We start from the raw sequence: 19,143 nt of genomic DNA, 5'->3' as shown, positions 1-19,143 counted from the left end.
AAGTTGTATTGGAGATTTTCCCCTTTCATGAATCTTAAATCTGTGGTTTAAAAGTCTTATTTCATTCTGTTGACATCAAGTGGATGGCGGCACAGTGGAGCAGCTGTAGAGCAATGGCCTCACAGTTCTGAGGACTGAGGTTCAAATCCAGGCCCCAGCTGTGGGAAGTTTGCATGTTCTCCCCATGCCTGTATGGGTTTTCTCCGGGCCCTCCGGTTTCTTCCCACATCCCAAAAACATGCATTCAATCGACACTCTAAATTGCCATTAGCTGTGATTGTGAGTGCAACTGTTGTCTGCCTCAATGTGCCCTGCGATTGGCTGGCAACCAGTTCAGATTGTACCCTGCCTCCTGCCCGATGATAGCTGGGATAGGCTCCTGCACTTCCGCAACCCTTGTGAGGATAAATGGCTCACAGAGAGTGGATGGATGGATTTTGGTATGCCTGCAGCATTCAATTGCGTCAAGAACTTTATAAGATTTCGCTGAGTCTGAATGAATTACATCTAAAAAAATTCTGATTGGGTTAGAGCCTCTTGCTGTAAGGAATGCCAGATGACCTCAATTTATGTGTCCAAAACATTTCTAAACCAAACCTGACAGACTACACGAAGCCCATATTTATAAAATGAGTGCTACTCACTGCATGAGTTAGAGTTAGATAACCTAGTCGGGATCGCCGTTCGCTGCCAATTTGCTTTGTCAAACCCAAACACCGACCATTTTTGATGGCTTGGCCATCGCGCATTTCTTTTCTTCTGTAAAGGTATCAAAAAATGCCATTCTTTATAAATCTTCTGATGCAATAGCTGACTGTCAATGCTCCAGAGTTACGGTGACTGTAGAGGAAAAGTAAACAAGCTGCCAGTGCTGCTTGTCATGGGCAGACGCTGTGTTTGCTTGCAACCATTTTGCGGAGAAACAGCCACATTAGCATCTGCCGGGTCCAAAATGTCATTTGTATTTATGACACGAAGCCGCTTGAAGATTTGTTTTGTACTCATAAAAGTAGCAGCAGCAGCAGCCTATGACAGTGTTTCCACTTTAAAGTTCTGATACACTTTGTATTTCCAAGGTTCTTCAACAACTCCTGTACACAACAGGATGTGTATTTAAAAGGTGGATAAAATATGCACGGCGCGTCTCTCTCATCTCCTGTAATCCAGCACTACTTAGTGCTTTAAACTAGATTTGATTTACAGTATCAATTTAAGATCTCTGTCTATGTAGGTGGATAATAGAATAGCATTTGTATGAATTAAAGCTACACTAAGCGAGCCTTCATAAAAAACCACATATACACTTTGCCACCCTCAGCACACCATGACAAGTGATGCATCCAGAAGAGTTGGTAAATTTTTGGGAAAGACAGATAATCAATACCCTTTTGGTTATCAGCCACTCTCATTTCATGTTTAAACGGTTCAATAACTTGTTTTGTCTGGGAAAATGGGATGCTTTTGAACTCATGTGCTGAATTTGATCCTACTTGAGAGCCTTTGAACGTGCAGAAGAAAGTCAGCAAATGTGTGTGGGATGAGCAAGAGCTCACCAATAATAGAGATAAATCAATATTTCCACACAAGCTCCAAATGAAGTTATCGCTTTACTTTGTCTGGGAGGTCCATGATGAAGGTGGCCTTTGTTCTAAGAGCATTACACACAAAGAGCCACTTCGGTTTGCTTTAACTTTCACAGCAATTTCGAGATCATTCAGTTAAGAAAAGAAAATGATGAAAATAAAAACTAACAAAGGGAATATTTTGTTACTCTGAAATTGCTTATTGATTCACGTTTTTTTTTATTTATCAAAAGAAAAAAACATTTTGACCAGGGATGTGTAGACGGAGGGGGAGGAGTGAAGCTCCAGGGAGAAGAGATAGCGAGGGTGGACGACTTATTTGGGGTCAACAATCCAGAGCAATGGTGAGTGTGGTAAGGAAGTGAAGAAACCGGTCCAAATTGGACTGGAACTGTTGGCGGAAGGTGTCTGGTGTTCTATGTGACAGAAGATTTTCTGCTAGGATGAAGGGCAAAGTTCATAAAACAGTGGTAAGGCGGGCCGTGATGTACGGATTAGAGACGGTGCCACTCAAGAAACAACAGGAAGCAGAACTTGAGGTAGCAGAAATGAAGATGTTGAGGTTGTTGCTCAGAGTGAGCAGGTTGGATAGGATTAGAAATGAGCTCATTAGAGGACAGCCAAAGTTGGATGTTTTGGAGACGAGGTTAGAGAGAGCAGACTTTGATGGTTTGGACATGTTCAAAGGGCAAGAGAGTGTGTATATTGGTAGAAGGGTGCTGAGGATGGAGCTGCCAGGCAAAAGGGCGAGAGGAAGACCAAAGAAAAGGTTGATGGATGTTGTGAAGGAGGACAGTTGGTGTTAGAGAGGAAGATGCAAGAGATAGGCTTAGATGGCAAAAGATGACACGCTGTGGCGACCCCTAACGGGACAAGCCGAAAGGAAAATAAGAAGAAGGATGTGTAGACTTGTTTTATATATTCACTGTACACCCATTTACAAGTATCTGAACAAATTAGCATTATGTTATTTGAAGCAAATAAGCGCATGCGGAGATAAACTCGTGCTCCACGTTTATCTTTGGGTTTCTCCACTGCGCTCGGTTTCCACCCATTTCTCCTGCTCATTGAAAAGCTGACCTCTTGTGACTCCTCTCTCTCCCACACGCCAAAACAACACTAGAATAGGAAAGAGTGTTGTCCGGTGCTCACCTACCTCTGGATGACTAATTTGCTTTAGCGCACACATACAGACACGTGCACATGCAAACATTTCACTTTCTCTCAACCTAGTTTCTTGATGGGTTTGTGAACTTATTTCATAACACACCACCCCCAGCCCACCACCATATGTACTGATGGGAATCCCAGAAAAAGAGATTTTAATTATGATATCTAGATGACTGACAGCTACTGAAGAAGTGGTGAAGATGTGAAGACACAAGCCATGTGTATTTTCATGATGACAAATTTCCACACTATTTAAACAGGTTTCTTAATTAGTCCACCATGCCATTGTGTTACCTGGATACAAAATATCGTTTTCCAACTCATCCCAAATTTCTACATGTACAGTGGAACCTCAATAAAAACGACCCTGGTATAACAGATATTGGATGAAATGTACCGTCCCGACTGAACAATGTGTCCAAAAATAGTTTCCATTTGTCAGTATTTTTTTTTTTTTTTCGTGTTCTGCTTTTAGGTCAAGCAGAGTGGAGAATCTCTATCCCTTTTATGCCAGAACAGTAAAAGTTTCTAAGCATCCTCTGTGGTTTCTTCATATTATAATTGGAAGCTCATTTAGAATCAGAGTCAATCAGTTGAAAAGAACAAAGTTTCTAGAGGGGAGAGGAGAAAGAAAGACAAAGCACATCCTTTAGGATGGGAAAAGTAAATGATTACGTATCTACAACAAGGAAACAACATATAGAGCTGTTGTTCTATGCCATGTGATGGAAAAACAGGACAAGATAGCACAGGACAAGGAGAGGAGAAAAACCAAGCAGGACAATGGTCGTGAACCCAGCTATACAACTGAAGTTTGTTGGCTTTGAGAGTTTAAGTTGGGATATAAACAAGCAATTCACATTCACGGCCACATCCAAGTGAATCGACCTTTCCGACTAGCGATCTTAAGCTACATTTGCCATGATCCACAAGCTTCCAAAATCCCGACTGAACAGAACAGGTTTGAAGTCGATTCTCTAAGGCGTATTCCAGATAATATTGCGGTATGTTTTTTGCCAAATGCGTCAGACTTATCCAAGAGAGTTCTACAGAGAGGTCTCAACTATTTCACGCAAGGATATGTACACGGAATTAAGATTTTCGACGGAGCAGGGCGCAATGTCAGAGTTACAGTGAAACGTTGGCGATCGATGCAAAAACGTTTGACGCCTCACAAACTTCATATTGAAATCCAACAGGAGAAAATAGTGCAATCGTACTGCGCATGTAAAGCAGGGTGAGTACTTTTTACTTGGAAAGATCACGAGTAATATCATTGAAGTCTTCATAAGTGAGTTGAGTTCGATTTTCTAGACACTTCGTCAACTGTGATTTAGGCTTTGGAAAATGAATAAAGCAGGCCCCTTGTAACCTAGCAGGATATCTTTGCACATTCCCCAACCGCATCCGAGGACCATTTTCTTCCTAACGTTAACTTTTCAAAGTGCACGCTACTGACAACCAGTATTGCTTGTGGGACAACATGGCAGCAGGACCGTGTCAAGCCAGGGGTTAAGACAATGTGGCTATCTTCTTTTCCTTTCGGCTTGTCCCGTTAGGGGTCGCCACAGCATGTCTTCTTAGGCTGGGATTGAGGCCAGGGGTCCACGGGATGCATTCCACACCAGGGTACCCAGGACAGTCCGCAGGGCCCACTGAGCCTCCCTGGCAATTGGCCGCTTGGCAGTACATACCGTTGCTGATTATTGTTCTTTGTTTGGGTAATAAGACATCATCATGCCTTTTCAAACATTCCATACTTCAAAATATGTAAAGCATGTATTATTATTCCTGGTATCAGATTGACAATGTCAGTCCCAGGTTGCACAGGTCTGGAAAGAATGAGTCCTAGCCCTTTGGGCACGTGTACCCTGGATGTGCCACAAACTTGGATCCACAAATTGATTTCTTCTTCTTTTCCTTTCAGCTTGTCCTGATTAGGGGTCGCCACAGCGTGTCATCTTTTTCCATCTAAGCCTATCTCGTGCATCTTCCTCTCAAACACCCACAGTCTTCATGTCCTCCCTCACAACATCCATCAACCTTTTCTTTGGTCTTCCTCTCACTTTTTTGCCTGGCAGCTCCATCCTCAGAACCCTGAATATACTCACTCTCTCGCCTCTGGACATGTCCAAACCATCGAAGTCTGGTCTCTCTAACCTTGTCTCTAAAACATCCAACTTTGGCTGTACCTCTAATGAGCTCATTTCTAATCCCCTCCAACCTGCTCACTCCAAGCGTGAACCTTAGCATCTTAATTTCTGCTACCTCCAGTTCTGCTTCCTGTTGTTTCTTCAGTACCACCGTCTCTAATCTGGACATCATGGCCAACCTCACCACTATTTTATAAAACACAAATCCACAAATTGATTGACAAGTGTAAGTCTTACGGATGAAGTGCTGCCTTTGTGAACGAAATGCAATTGATGCGATCTGTACGTGGGCTCGTAGGCCTTTTGAAGTTCACATTTCACACATTTTTTGGGGGTGACTTCAAGCTTAATAAGTAGTTGCCTTATTGATGTCATTGGAACCAAAGCTTGACTCAACAAGCTGGTGGGGGTATGGTGTATTGACCCATTGACCTGTATTTATGTCTATTTTTTCTATATAGCTTTTCATAAATCTGAACAATAAAGTAAGATGTCATCTGAGGTGAATGTCTCCTTTGGGTTCTGGCATTTGCATGCAAAAATCAGTGACCTGCTTTGTGCATCCACTCGTCATGCATAAGGCAGCAACCCTTTATGATTCAAATATAATCGCATCAAGCAAACAGCGAACACATGCCATTTCACATGCATCCAAAGCGGGACGATCCAAGCCCACCGGCAGCCTGGTATCGTACTGTACATGTGACGTCTCACTTCCTTGATGCAAACTCTGCTGTAGAGTCCTCAGGACTTTTCTTTTTTTTTTTTTTTCCAGTGGGGTGGGGTCCCAGGAGATTAGTGACTCTTCAACACGTGCTTCCTTGTCATTGCATGTCCTCCCTCCAGCCAAGCTTGTTTTGCCTGTGACCTTTCAGCACATTCCCCTGGCATCCCTGCAGCCTGCAGTCATTTGCAGTGTGCGCTGCCACAAGCAGCATAGTAAACGTTTCCAAACGGGCACATAAACTGCAACGTCGGGTACATCGGCGTCACGAGTCTTATTTACTTGTACGACATCGGCTGCGCATTGTCGCCACAGTGCTTACGAGCTAAAGGGGACCATCCAACATCGCTTACGCACCCTTTTACGCAGATACATTTGTTTGCCCTTCAGCTTTGGATAAAGGGCTATATTTAGACGAAAGAAGTATGCTAATGAGCTTCTGGAAGCTGACAGCTAACAAAAACGCTGCCAAGTCCATAATCTTTAACCCAAATTCTTTATTTTCTCTCTTTCAGACGATTGTGATTTAAAGGGTTGCATAACGGAGGTGGAGAGGTTATCACATTTTAGGTGTTAAAGTGAGTCTCCGTTTTACACTGAGCTGGCCCCAAAAGGAATCTCTTACATAAGTTCTCGGAGATAAGAAATAAGTTCTATCAGTCTCTCACATTACCATTTTTTAAAAATAACTGATCGATCAGGCTGTAAAATCTCTTTCTGTCTCTCGACGCGATGAGGAAAATGTTCAATTGTTTCATCTAAAATTAACTGATACCTCATTCAGGACAGGAACAGTATGTGAGTTAATATGTGATATTTAAGATAAGAAAAGGCCAGTAAAACCTGAAATGAAGCTGGGTTATTCAAGGTAAGGTGGGGGGGGGGGGTATAATAACTCATTCTTGGTCTATGTTGCCTGATAATTTAATGCTAATGCTCATGTTAGTCCACCACAGGCTTTAAAAGGTACCGTTGCCTTTTAATGCGGACTCATTTAGTTGCATGTTATGAGAATTTGCTTGGCATTTTTTAAACTTTTACCGGTCATGAATGCTAAATATTGATACTCCAGGCAGTAATTTATATCTCAGGATTACCGTTAACCTTAGTACTGAAATTTGCAATGCTGAATATCAAATGTGATGGGCAACATGACTGCTAAATAAAGTTTGATTTCCAAACGAGCAGCCATTTCCTTGCATTTCACACACATGATCTAATCAAGGCATGCAGGTGCAGTGTTTACATAGTGCATCTTTAGCCCTCGTGTTTCCTGCCAGCCGGTTCCTCACTTGGCTAATCATGTGAATATTCTGGCATAGCGGAGCCATTTATTAGCTTCCCCCTAGAACAGCGACAGGCTGTAAATTCGGCTTTTTGCGTCACCTTTTCTTTCTCTTTATGCATCTCTGGTAAATGAGGTAAAGCAGAGTTGGACGTGAGAGTTTTAGAATAGCTCTTACTTCTTGGGTGATAACATTCCGACCAGTGAAAATAGACACGACCCTCATCTGTTAAGAGCTTGAAACTATTTTTCCATAGAAAGTTGTCAAAAGAGAAATAATCATCCGTCTATTTTCTAGAGTGTTTGTCTTCATTATTTCTGTGGGTGAACTGCAGCATATCCCATCTGACTTTGGACTGGTCCAAGTGCATTGTAGAGACGAACAAGGAACAAGCATTGTCATTTGCATTCGCACCTACGGACAATTAGCGTCTTGATTAATCTTTTTGGAGTGTGAGAGTAAGCGAACTTTTTGTTTGGTCACCTCACCAAATACGTACAGTGTGAGCAAGCTCGTGCCGTGCCGCCATTGTCTGCGCGCTGTACCTACCACGTGCTTGGCGCCGTATAAATCAAGTGTTGTGGGGAAGTTCTGAAAATTGCACTTGAAAGCAAATGAGAAAAAATTGTGCGTGCAATTTGGCATCAACTAGCGAAGGTGGTGTTGTTTGTCACAACTAGTATGAGGTAAAAAGATGAATAATGTTTTACTACTTCGTTGAATTTGGGTTGTAGCGAACTCTAACGGGATAAGCCGAAAGAAACTTATTACAGTTAATATTTGTACGAAAGACATTCCATAAATATAAAGCAATAAAAGGGAACCCTGTAGGAACAGTGATGGCTTCTTGTGCTGTGTTATGACATAGCTGCATAAAATAGTTCACTCTGTGCTATTTGTAACCTTAAAAAGCTGCAAATTCTCACCAAGTCAAAGAGGACCCCATACAAGCCTAAAACGTATTTTTTGAAAACTGGGTTCAAACCCGTAAAATTTTCGTTAGCATCTGAGGTGTAGGACCTGAGGGGCGTCGAACCCCACTCGAGAGTTCACTATGCTAACACTTGCATATTGATGGAGATGTGAAACCCTTCTACAGGGATGTACTGTACTTCATCCACTGTATTGAGTTTTTTTTTTATGTACAAAATTTTGATGAACAATGTCTGACTATACTTTGAGAACTTAATTCAATGTGTGTACACGTGCACTCAGCATTCATCCGTTAAAAAAAAAAAAAAAAAACGGATGACCTCAGGTGAGAAGAAAATGTTTTTCATCAAAATATATTCAACTATCAAGTGTGATCATTAGCGTAAAAATGAAGTGTGTTTATTTATTGGCAGGCATTTGAAGCCTTCAAGCGATTCGGGACCAAATTCATTACCATGGAGACAGTCTTATTTTATGTTATTCACGTTAACCTGCTGCCGATTTAGGGAACATTCCGAATGATTTAAGACGAGCGTAAACCTTTTTGACAAACGCGTCCTGTTCATGTCATTCTTAAAGCACTCACATCGCCAGTGGGTAGATGTGAAGGAGCTGTCAGCCATCTGCTGAGTGACACCAACATGAAGAAAATGTCATGTGACTTGATAAGTGCGCAGGAACAGCGGGCGACGCAACAGGCGTCAGAGAGACGGACGGGGCTTAGGGGTTTAACCCTTTTAAGACGTGTACTAACTGAAGGATGCAAAAGTGCACAGTTTTTGCCCCCCTGTGTTCAATAGCTAACCCGTTCATAAAGTTAAACATGTGCATGATATTACGGAGTCGATACTGCTGTGGCTTTCATTCCAGTAAAACAAAGCTTTTTACTGCAGGGCCCACATAGCACCAATATTATCAAATGTTGTAAGCTTTGTTTTATTTTATTGTTCAGCAGACATTTCACGGTTAGACAGATTTTAATACTGATTTTTTTTTGTTTCCCCAAAGAGACCCTAGACATGATGAGGAAGAATTACCGTACATATATACTTTAATTACTGACCTACAAGTCGCGACTTTTTTCACAGCCACCGCCACGCTAGGTTTAGCAAAGTCGCATTAGCGCCGCTGTGTTAGCATTAGCACCGCCACTGTAGCATTAACAGTACCATGTTAGCACCGCCGCATTAGCGTTAAACTCTCTCTTATCACCAGGTCCGCTCTGTAGGCCGGGAATTACAGTAGATAGTGGTTATCTGAAGTATGAGATGCAGAGTATGCATTGCGTACTTCAGATAAGTCACTAACACAGCACACCATACACATGATGATTCGTTCTGTAGTTTAAAAAATAAAAATAAAAATTTGACCTTCCCCTGCCTTACACCTTCAAAGTTAACCGAAATTTGCAGATGGGCACGAGGGTAGACCAAGCGTTCAGATGAGAGGATGATTTAGCCATTTGAGCAAAATGACAAAATATTAAAAGATGTGAACATAATTTCCCCGCTTTTATCAGGTCATCAACTTTCATTCTTCACATAAAATAGACGCAAAACTCCCATCTCTTCTTTTAAATAGCTTTTCCAGCAGCTCCATTCATAGGCAGACAGACGGCCAATAATATGCTTGGCACAGAATCGCGGAACGTATGGGAAATAAACTTGTCGCCTTGTGGAATGTACTGCAATAGCATACTGCAGCTTAAATGAACTGAATGCAGTTCAGTTAACAAGATGCACAATTTAACAGTTTAAAAAAAAATCAATTTAGCCAGCCACATGCAGCATTAAGAGGCACTACGCGCTCAAAATCAGCCTTATTGTAATATGCGATAAAGTCATTGCCGACTACTTTTTGAGTCATAAGCAACACCAAAACCACCTTATATGGCAGCTGTTATCATTTTTAACATGAGGCTCTTGTTTGAAAAAGCTACTGTCACATTAACGCCGCCTTGCTTGCATTAAATCTCACCGTGCGTGTCTGTGTGCATTTGCGTGCGGGGATCAGACGTGTGTGCTTGCATAAAGGTCTTTGTCCATGCTAATTAATTGGGACAGGAACCAAGGGAGAGTAGATCTCCAGCTGTGACTCCCTGCCTCAGTACCCCAGGGTTAACTCGCTCCTCAGAGACCAATAGACATGGGTGAAACACACACACACACAGACACACACCGAGTGGGTGTCAAATGGGAGCGCTTAAGACGGATGGAGGCGAAACCGAAGTCCAAAGTGACATTTGGAGCTCTTGCTAGTCCACTAGACTTGCTGTCGGGATCTAATTGAGAAAACAGGCCCGCAGGTTACAACTAAAGCGGCGTGGTGATGAATACGAAACTGCGCGGGAACACTCGCTGTGCACATCTCGTCAGTGCACTTTTGACTTTCTTGGGGCTCAAAATAAACAACTGGAGAGAATGTTTAAAAAATAATAATTAAAAGCCCCCGGGGGCTGCACAGTGCCGCAGCTGGAAAGCGTTGGCCTCACACTTATGAGGACCTGGATTCAATCCCAGCCCTGCCTGTTTGGAGTTTGCATGTTCTCCTCGTGCCTGCGTGGCCTTTCTCCCGGCACTCCCGTTTCCTCTCACATCCCAAAAACATTCAACATTAATTAGACACTCAAAATTGCCCGTCGGTGTGATTGTGAGTGCAGCTGTTTGTCTCGATGTGCCCTGCGATTGGCTGGCAACCAGTTTAGGGTGTACCCCGCCTCCTGCCCGTTGACCGCCGGGATAGGGTCCAGCACTCCCGCGACCCTCGTGAGGATAAGCGGCTCAGAAAATGGATGGTGGATGGATAAAAGCCTTGTGAGCAAATAACATTTTCGCTGTTTGAAAGTAAAACAACTTTACTTGGTCTTGGTGATGAACATTTCATTGGTTGTTTCATTTATCCATGTTCATATGTTACCTGAATTATCTGTTCTGCCTCATCTGATTCAATTGTTGCATTTCTCCAAAACAGTTTCTTTTATTTAGTGCTTGTGCACTGTACAAATTAAGAACCCCGACTAACTGAAGCAGCACATACGACCATTTTTTAAAATATTTAATTCACTCGTTTATTTGTGCAGAGGCAAATTGTACTCAGTTGCTAACCAGAACAGCAGCCTTCATTGACAAGCGTAGAATTCAAATCACTGTTATTGGCATGCTGGAAACAAGTTCCCTGAATTGTATTTTAAAAAAAATGATGGGAAAATGGAGACGAATATTTTGTTTTACACACAAATGACAAAGTTGTCAAATGGCTACCCGGCGTTCAAATGACATTCAATTACAGAAAAAGTTGTAAAATGCAAATGACTCAGTAGTTCCGCTCTGACAGTGGTGGAATGCAACAAAGTACAAATACTTGATTACTGTAAAAACTACACTTCGCCAACACAGTGGAAGACTTGTTAGCACATCTGCCTCCCAGTTCTGAGGACTGGGGTTCAAATCCTGGCCGGGCCTGTGTGGAGTTTGCATGTTCTCCCGTGTCTGTGTGGCTTTTTTACAGATACGTACTCCGGGTTCTGTGAGAATGCTTAGAGACTAATTTTTAATCTCAGCTATCATCTGCTTTTGTCTTTATAGACCTATCGACTCTTCCAACCCAAAACACACTCCGTCTCGTTATTAATGTATTAATTCTTTTCCGGAAAATACCACATAACGCAGTATTACTCAGTGGGAAGAATGTGGAAAGGGCGGAATCGGGCACAGATTGTTCCTCTTGCGAAAAACGCAATAAACGACTGCTCCTTTCTGTGCCTTCGAGCGGGAGATGAAAAACCCACCTTATGTCAGCGATAAAGGGAGAGAGGAAGAACCAACATCTGGATTTCGGTTGCCGGAGCCGACGTCGCGGCTTTGTCGGCGAGACGACTCACGAGAATTGCCACCGTCGATTGATCTTGTGCATAAGTGCCCGTTGATCCAACGCTCGCATCATCGATTCAGAAATTGTCCACGTGAATCAATTTCCCCCGTACTTTGATACGTATATTAGGTTAATCCATTTTCTGGTCTGCTCATAAAATCTCTCTTGTGTACATTCAATATTATATTACAGTGCGTAACTTCCACGCCACCTTTTTTCTTGCTGCAGGCACTTTCATGTCAAACTTTAAAATAATATTCCACATATACTGTGTAATACGATAAACTGCTTATAGTCTTGTATACATAAAATACATCCCAATGCAGCATTTTAATATACATCTCCTGGAACCTGTTTAGAGAGGCACACAAGGGGGTTCTTTTTGAATCGCTGATACGGAAAGCTATGTTGTTTGTGAGATTTTATAAATTGGTTCTATAGAAGATGAATGAATTTCATTTCCCTCTTTGTTGTAGTGGCATTCGTTATCGCCACGAACCAGTTTTAGCGTAGCTATTCAAAGTACCTAATCTGTTTACTGTAGCACTTTCTGCTTGCTTCCCTAAATGGGATTAAATGCACATACTGCAGGTTTGTCACATGTGGATTTAACTACAAGGAGAAGAATGGACGACTTGTCCACGTGAAAATGCGTGCGGCCTTCATCTAATCATATTTCCTTCCACCGCTGCTCCTCATCTGGCACTGCAAATTAGAGGCTCAGGTTGTGATACTAAGCCTGTTATTTTAAAGCAAAATACCACAGAGCCGCATTGATTTGGTGGAATTGCATTCATTTCTTTTCACGGGTCTGTGCCTTTTACAGAGCACAATGAAAACATCCCAGAACGCATCAAGTAGGGGACCGTAGATGAGCTCCGCTGCTTTTAACGACAGCGTCATCTATCATAGCCGTTTAGGAACTCACGGAGCTTGAAGCGTTCCCCATTTGGAAGATTCCCGGCATTTGCTGCAGTGGGAAACTTGTTCTCCTTGTCCAACGTGAGCCACTGACGTGGAAACATAAAGAAAGGGAGAATACAGAGTAGCCTCTGAGGCAAAATACCAATCAGGTCAGATACACAACACAAACTGGAATTATTGGGAAAAATAAGCCTCAATAAATATATAGATAAATAAATTAACCCTCAAGCCCAAGCGTTATCCCTATAAACATTGTAAAATAGATATTGTAATGAAAAATACATATAACTTTCACTTCAATGTCTATACGAAAAAATAAATATGAGCGGAGAGCATGTCATCCATGCGCAAAGTTGCGAAGTGTCATTCCATATCCAAGTGGTCGCCATATTGGCTGCATCTACTGCCAGTGACGTCACCCCGGACGTTCGCCATTGAAAACACACTGTGACCTCTACTATGGGAGACGAACACCCCCCTTCTAACACGGAAGCTTTTTTCGAAGAAAAGAACATCTCACAACCGAGTGAAGTGACTGGGGCAATATTTAGATGATATGCGGATCACGCCCAAACCACCTCCCCGCCTGATGCACCTCTACACAGCAGTGATAAAAACAACGCCGCCCGCAAGCGACCACGGGGTGGCCAAACCGCCTCCCCGTCCGATCCACTTCGGCGGTGATGAGCCACCGCGGCCCAGTGCCACGACGAGCCACCCCGGCCGAAGGCGTGTCGACAAGGCCGCCAGCCGGTGGCTATCCACAAGGCGAGCGGAGGCCGTCCTTCAGCGGCTGCTGCACGGAAGCCTTCCGATGTGCACATTGCGACATTTAGCACCCTCCACCCCCAAACTATTGTTTGTTGGTTTTTTTTAGTAGCCGTATACACACCTACCTGTCATTTGGAACCCACAAAGTTCTCGTCCCGTACACCTGTGCAATCCATTTTTCATGACAAACAGGATCTTTTGGAAAAATTTGAAGAGCGAATCCTTCCTTCCGAGTGTTCGAGCAATATCCAGTAATACAACAAGCTGGCATTTTGGCTAACACGAAGGAACAATGAGCTACCTTCCAGCAGGTAAAACTAGCGTAAACAGACGAGACCGCTTGAGTGCGCTCCTGCCCTGTATGTCACTTCCTGCTTCTTCTCGAAAACAAATCCCTCAAGAGGATTTTCATGGCGGGAGTTACAAAACCTATATACGTCAAAACCATGTTTTGTGGTGAAAAAAACGGACGGGTCCATACCGGCTGCCGTTTTTTCATTAATAACATAGTAAAAATCGTGCATTTCATGACAGTGGACCTTTAAAGTTACATTAAAAATCCAACAAGATTCGGCTCAGTGAGCATCTGTTGTTTTTTGGTTTTTTTGGGGGGGTCGGGGGGGGCTTTTTGCACTGCAAAAAAGAGCAGCAAGAGGGAAAGTGTGACAATAACCACAAAAGCAGACATGGAAGCCATGCTTCTTATTTTACGCCATGACAGACTCAACCAGATGTGGCCCTAATTGCTATTAAACCAGATCACACAAAATAGTATTTATAGTCTTTTCTATAAAAAAAAAGAAAAAGAAAGAAAGCCTGTTTACCAACACGGTAAATACCCACATGGTGAGAAGTAAATTGCTAACAGAAGACCCTCCTTTATCTCTTTTTTTTTTTTTTAATACTCTGTCCAACCAGTGCTTTCAATGCAGTGTGTTTTTGCATTTCTTTACTGCGATATTTTAATGTGATTGAATGTGACCGTGATTTTTACAATGGAAAACAATTACTATGAAGAGAAGACTTGGAAAGAAATGACAAAAATAAACACACATGCTAACGTCGTCTTGTACTGCTGCAGCACCTAAACTTTGTATGCTGCAAAATTACAGTTCTCGTTCTCCACTTCGCTGATCACCTCACAAACTCTCCTCTTGAAAAAATAAAATAGCCTTATATATGCATATCCACATAACTGTTATTAAATATCAATGGCAATCATTCTTCTTTAATGCCGTTGCTCGTCCTGATTGACGCATTCAACCTGCTACTAATTTTGGATTTTCCTTTGTTATTACTTTGATGTGTTGCACAAACATTACCTGTGGAAGTAAATTAGTGCCACCAGGATTTGAATATGAAATGTAAAGTGCTCACATTTTCAATCGGCAGAACACCCAGCCAATCGCAGTTACGCTTTCTTAGTCACGTGACGTCACATACTAAGCTAGCGCAACTTTGATTGGCTGTGTGTTCGGTTGTGACCAGAAGTAACTCTGCCTGCTGGCACAGACGGTGAATTTTCGATAGCGAATTGTAGCCAGTTGAATTGTTAACATTTAAAAGTCACACAGAAATACAACCACTGAAAATGTGATCACTTGACATTTCAAATTCAAATCCCGGTGGCACTAATCTACTTCCATAATTACCTGTCGGCTGCTCAGTACAACTACGGTTTTGCAAACCAAGCAGTTATGACACCTTTGTGTGTGTTACAGTGGTTAAACTTACACGGCAGTCAATCCTCCTATCACGGTCATAAGAGTTGGGCACCGTTCGAATTTGAGCGAATCCAGTCCCGAATACCTTGTTCGCAGTCGCCGCTGGACATAAACACGTCTTCGTGCGCGTTCTTCTTCGTTGGTTTATGCCACTTTCTTCTTCAGGGTCGGTGGAATGTTGGCATCCAAAATGAGAACCTTTTTTTTTAGCGGATATCAGCAAAAAAAAAATAATGAAATAATTGGAAGCATTATGAAACCACCCTCGAGTGGTTCTATTGTTTTCAATTGTCATTATTCAAGGCTCAACATTACAAGCAGACGAGAAGGAGAGAGGACGTGGGAGTGTATTTGCACACTGAGAGCAGGTTCACAGGTGCAAAAGGCTGCAGCTTCCTCCTAAAAAAAAAAAAAAAAAAAACTAGATATTAAAAAGCCGACAGCGTTACATAAGTGCACATTACAAGCCAAAAAGGAATTTTCCCATGAGAGGAAACTGGCAATTATAGTTTGCTTCCGAGGAAAAAAAAGACGAAGTGGGAACAAGGGTCAACGCGGACAAGTGTATGCTGATTTTTTTTTTTTTTTTTTGTATATAACAACAACAGTGGGATTGACCACGTGTATCGTCAGTCCATGCCAAGCATTCCATTTACAGTCAACATGACCCGATGAGTGACACGTCAACAAAAGGAGACCAATTCTGGCGACGTCAAGAAACTCAAAGGGGGACAAGGGACATTCTGTATTGGACCAGTAACCTCATCTTCATTATCAATCACATGTGGGAGGGAAAAACAATATTCTAAATACATATATGAAGGAGAAAGACTGACTGCTATTTTGCTTTTTTTTTTTTTTTTTTTTTTGGTGTGTGTGTGTGTGGGTTTATTTTTATTTTATTTTTTATTTTTTTTGCATGACCTTTGTCCAAAAAACGCTGGAAGTCTACAGGAAAGGGATGCACCATAACCAAAAATTTTACTATTCACCACGGCAATGTCTTAAATGCTCATGGTGAGCATCCATCCATCCATTTTCTTTTGCCACTTATCCTCACGAGGGTCGCGGGGAGTGCTGGAGCCTATCCCAGCATTCAACGTCCAGGAGGCGGGGTACGTACTGACCTGGTTTCTAGCCAATCGCAGGGCACATATCGAGACAAACAGCCGCACTCACAATCACACCTAGGGGCAATTTAGAGCGTCCAATTAATGTTGTATGTTTTTGGGATGTGGGTGGAAACCGGAGGGCCCAGAGAAAACCCACGCAGGCAAAATTCCACACATGCGGGGCCAGGATCGAAGCCAAGTCCTCAGAACTGTGAGGCCAACGTTTTATTAGCTGAGGCATCGTGCCGCCCATCCCCAAAATATGCACCATTAATTGGACACTCTGTGTTTAAACCGAGACTGTGCTGCATTGCAGCAATTTTCTTATGTTATAGAGATTACAAAATGAATGGAATTGTAATCCACCACATTAATGGGAGGAATTGTGTCACTGACTTTTAAACACTTTAATTCTTATAATTTTGGACTTTTTACGCAGCATTCACTTCGCTGGGTTGTCATATGAAAACCTTTTTTCTTTTTTAACTCTACAGGCTATATTTTAGCAAGTGCCATACAACTTGATGATGAAATGAACTTTTATAGCCGAGGGAACAGAATTGTGTTTGCAGAGTGACACTGTCACCTATTTTACAAAGAGGGTATTGCATATGGATCATGGAGGGGTTTGAAATTTTCATCGTAGGTGCATGTCCAATGTGAGAGATAATTTAAAAAGAAACATCCAGAAATCACCATTTTTTTAACAATTTATTTGCGTGATACAGCTGCAAATATGTATTTGAACACTTGAGAAAACCAATGTTAATATTGGGTACAGTAGCCTTTGTTTGCAATTACAGAGGTCAAATGTTTCCTATAGTTGTTCACCAGGTTTGCACACACTGCAGGAGGGATTTTGGCCCACTCCGCCACACAGATCTTCTCTAGAACAGACACGTTTCTGGGCTGTCGCTGAGAAACACGGAGTTTCAGCTCCCTCCAAAGATTTTCTATTGGGTATAGATCTGGAGACTGGCTAGGACACGCCAGAAATTTGATATGCTTCTTACAGAGCCACTCCTCGGTTTTCCTGGCTGTCTGCTTCGGGTCATTGTCATGTTGAAAGACCCAACCACGGCCCATCTTCAAAGCTCTGACTGAGGGAAAGAGGTTGTTCCCCAAAAATATCACATTACATGGCCGCGGTCATCCTCTCCTTAATACAGTGCAGTCGTCCTGTCCCAAGTGCAGAAAAAAACACCCCCAAAGCATGATGCTACCACCCCCATGCTTCACTGTAGGGATGGTGTTCTTGGGATGGAACTCATCAGTCGTCTTCCTCCAAACACGGTTAGTGGAATCATGACCCAGAAGTTCCAATTTGGTCTAATCTGACCACAAAACATTCTTTTCTATAATCTATATAGTTTTGTTTTTTTTTTTTATGCTGTGAATGCATGAATCATGACTTGTTATTTGTAATTATTCAATTCTGGTTGTGAATTGTTGAAAGTGTGATAGTGGATCAGTGGGCATGCAGATTTGTTTTTGAGATAAATGTAACAGTTTTCAAGATATTCACACATACGACAGTCTATGGTCTGAGGGTGCGATAAACCCCCCCAGTAAACTCCTGCGGTCAGGCCAGCCCCCAGTTGGAAAGATGAAGCCAAGCCATCCGCCCCGACGCTTGTTTATACTTGGGATTACGGTAACGTGCCGCCAACAAGCTCCTTGGGCCGTCTTCAAAATAAAAAGCCTGACAAATAATACGTAGGCATCAACGCTTTGGATTTCAAATGATGAAATATAATATTCTCTCGGTTCCATGGCAACAAGTTTACCAACTGAGAGAAAGGACACTGTGCCAAGATTGCATGCAGGATAGTTTTGAAGTCACATTATATAATAAGTCTCATTTCAAAGATGAACAAATGGCTGCCATTAATCCTAATTTCAAATGATTTTTTTCATAAAATGGTTTGCTATCCCAAACCAATCCAGTTCTAGACGACTCCATTACTCCAATTAAATCCAGCCTATCCCAGCTGTCACCGGGCAGGAAACGGGATACACCCTGAACTGGTTGCCAGCCAATCGCAGGGCACATGGAGACAAACAGCTGCACTCACAATCACACAAAAGGGCATTTTTATTTAGTGTCCAATTAATGTTGCATATTTTTGGGATGTGGGAGGAAACCAGAGTGCCCGGATCCAATTAAATCATTCTCATACAAATCTGATCTAGCATTTCATTGGCAATGCGTTCATAATTTTGAGACAAATCTCTCCCCGCACTATTGTGGCAACAGCCAAAAAGTGCCCCCCCCCCAAAAAAAATGGTACTTGTAAAGTTCTTGTTTTAGATTCTGGGAGGCCAAACTTACAACCTGCCATGCAGTTCCAAAAACAAACTAACTCTGCGGAAGGGTTATAAAAAGCCCTAAAACACGGAACCCACAAATGCTCTAAAAATATAATAAGCATTGGATGAAATTTTTTTTTCATAAAAATAATACAGTGCCCAAGTCATGTTAGTTCATATTTGTTGTTGTGTTTGTATTTTCTGTAGGTTGCATTAAAACAAGCCTAACTACACAGTAGGCTGCTTTTTTTGGGGGGTGGGGGGGTGCTGAGTAACATGTTCCATTTTTAACTGGCTGTCATTTTTAGGGTCTGAGGTTTTGGCGCTTTGTCGCAGTGGGGCTAAACCCGGTGGGCCGGCCTGCGCTCGAACACTGGCCCCCTTGTTCGCGCACACACACGTGAGCCGCTTCACCGTCCCCGCGTGCACAAAAGCGTGTCGAATCTGGGCTGGGAACAGTGCAGCGCACACATAGAGTTGTACTGTATCGGGACAGGCAGACGGACCGGTGCCAGCAGTCACCGCTGTCATCCAGCGTTGATTCCATAGCGTGTGCACATGGCAGCCGCAGCTCTATTTATTA

The 19,143-nt window shown here is 42.5% G+C and overlaps 1 protein-coding gene across 6 annotated transcripts in view; it reads right to left on the bottom strand.

Moving 5' to 3' along the window:
- The window catches only part of st3gal4 (ST3 beta-galactoside alpha-2,3-sialyltransferase 4), a 110,685-nt gene that overhangs the window by 55,338 nt on the left and 36,204 nt on the right, over positions 1-19,143 (bottom strand). For 4 of the 6 annotated variants that reach the window (XR_009796213.1, XR_009796212.1, XR_009796217.1 and 1 more), the window contains one exon: positions 15,149-15,537. The gene's annotated coding sequence lies outside the window, so the exon portion shown is untranslated. The remainder of the gene's footprint in view (positions 1-15,148; positions 15,538-19,143) is intronic. The other 2 variants (XR_009796215.1, XR_009796214.1) reach the window with 1 other exon arrangement.

Source organism: Syngnathoides biaculeatus, chromosome 8 (assembly GCF_019802595.1).
Source record: "Syngnathoides biaculeatus isolate LvHL_M chromosome 8, ASM1980259v1, whole genome shotgun sequence".
NCBI lineage: Eukaryota > Metazoa > Chordata > Actinopteri > Syngnathiformes > Syngnathidae > Syngnathoides > Syngnathoides biaculeatus.
The sequence above is the reverse complement of the archived record's forward strand: the minus strand, read 5'-3'. Positions and strand labels throughout refer to the sequence as shown.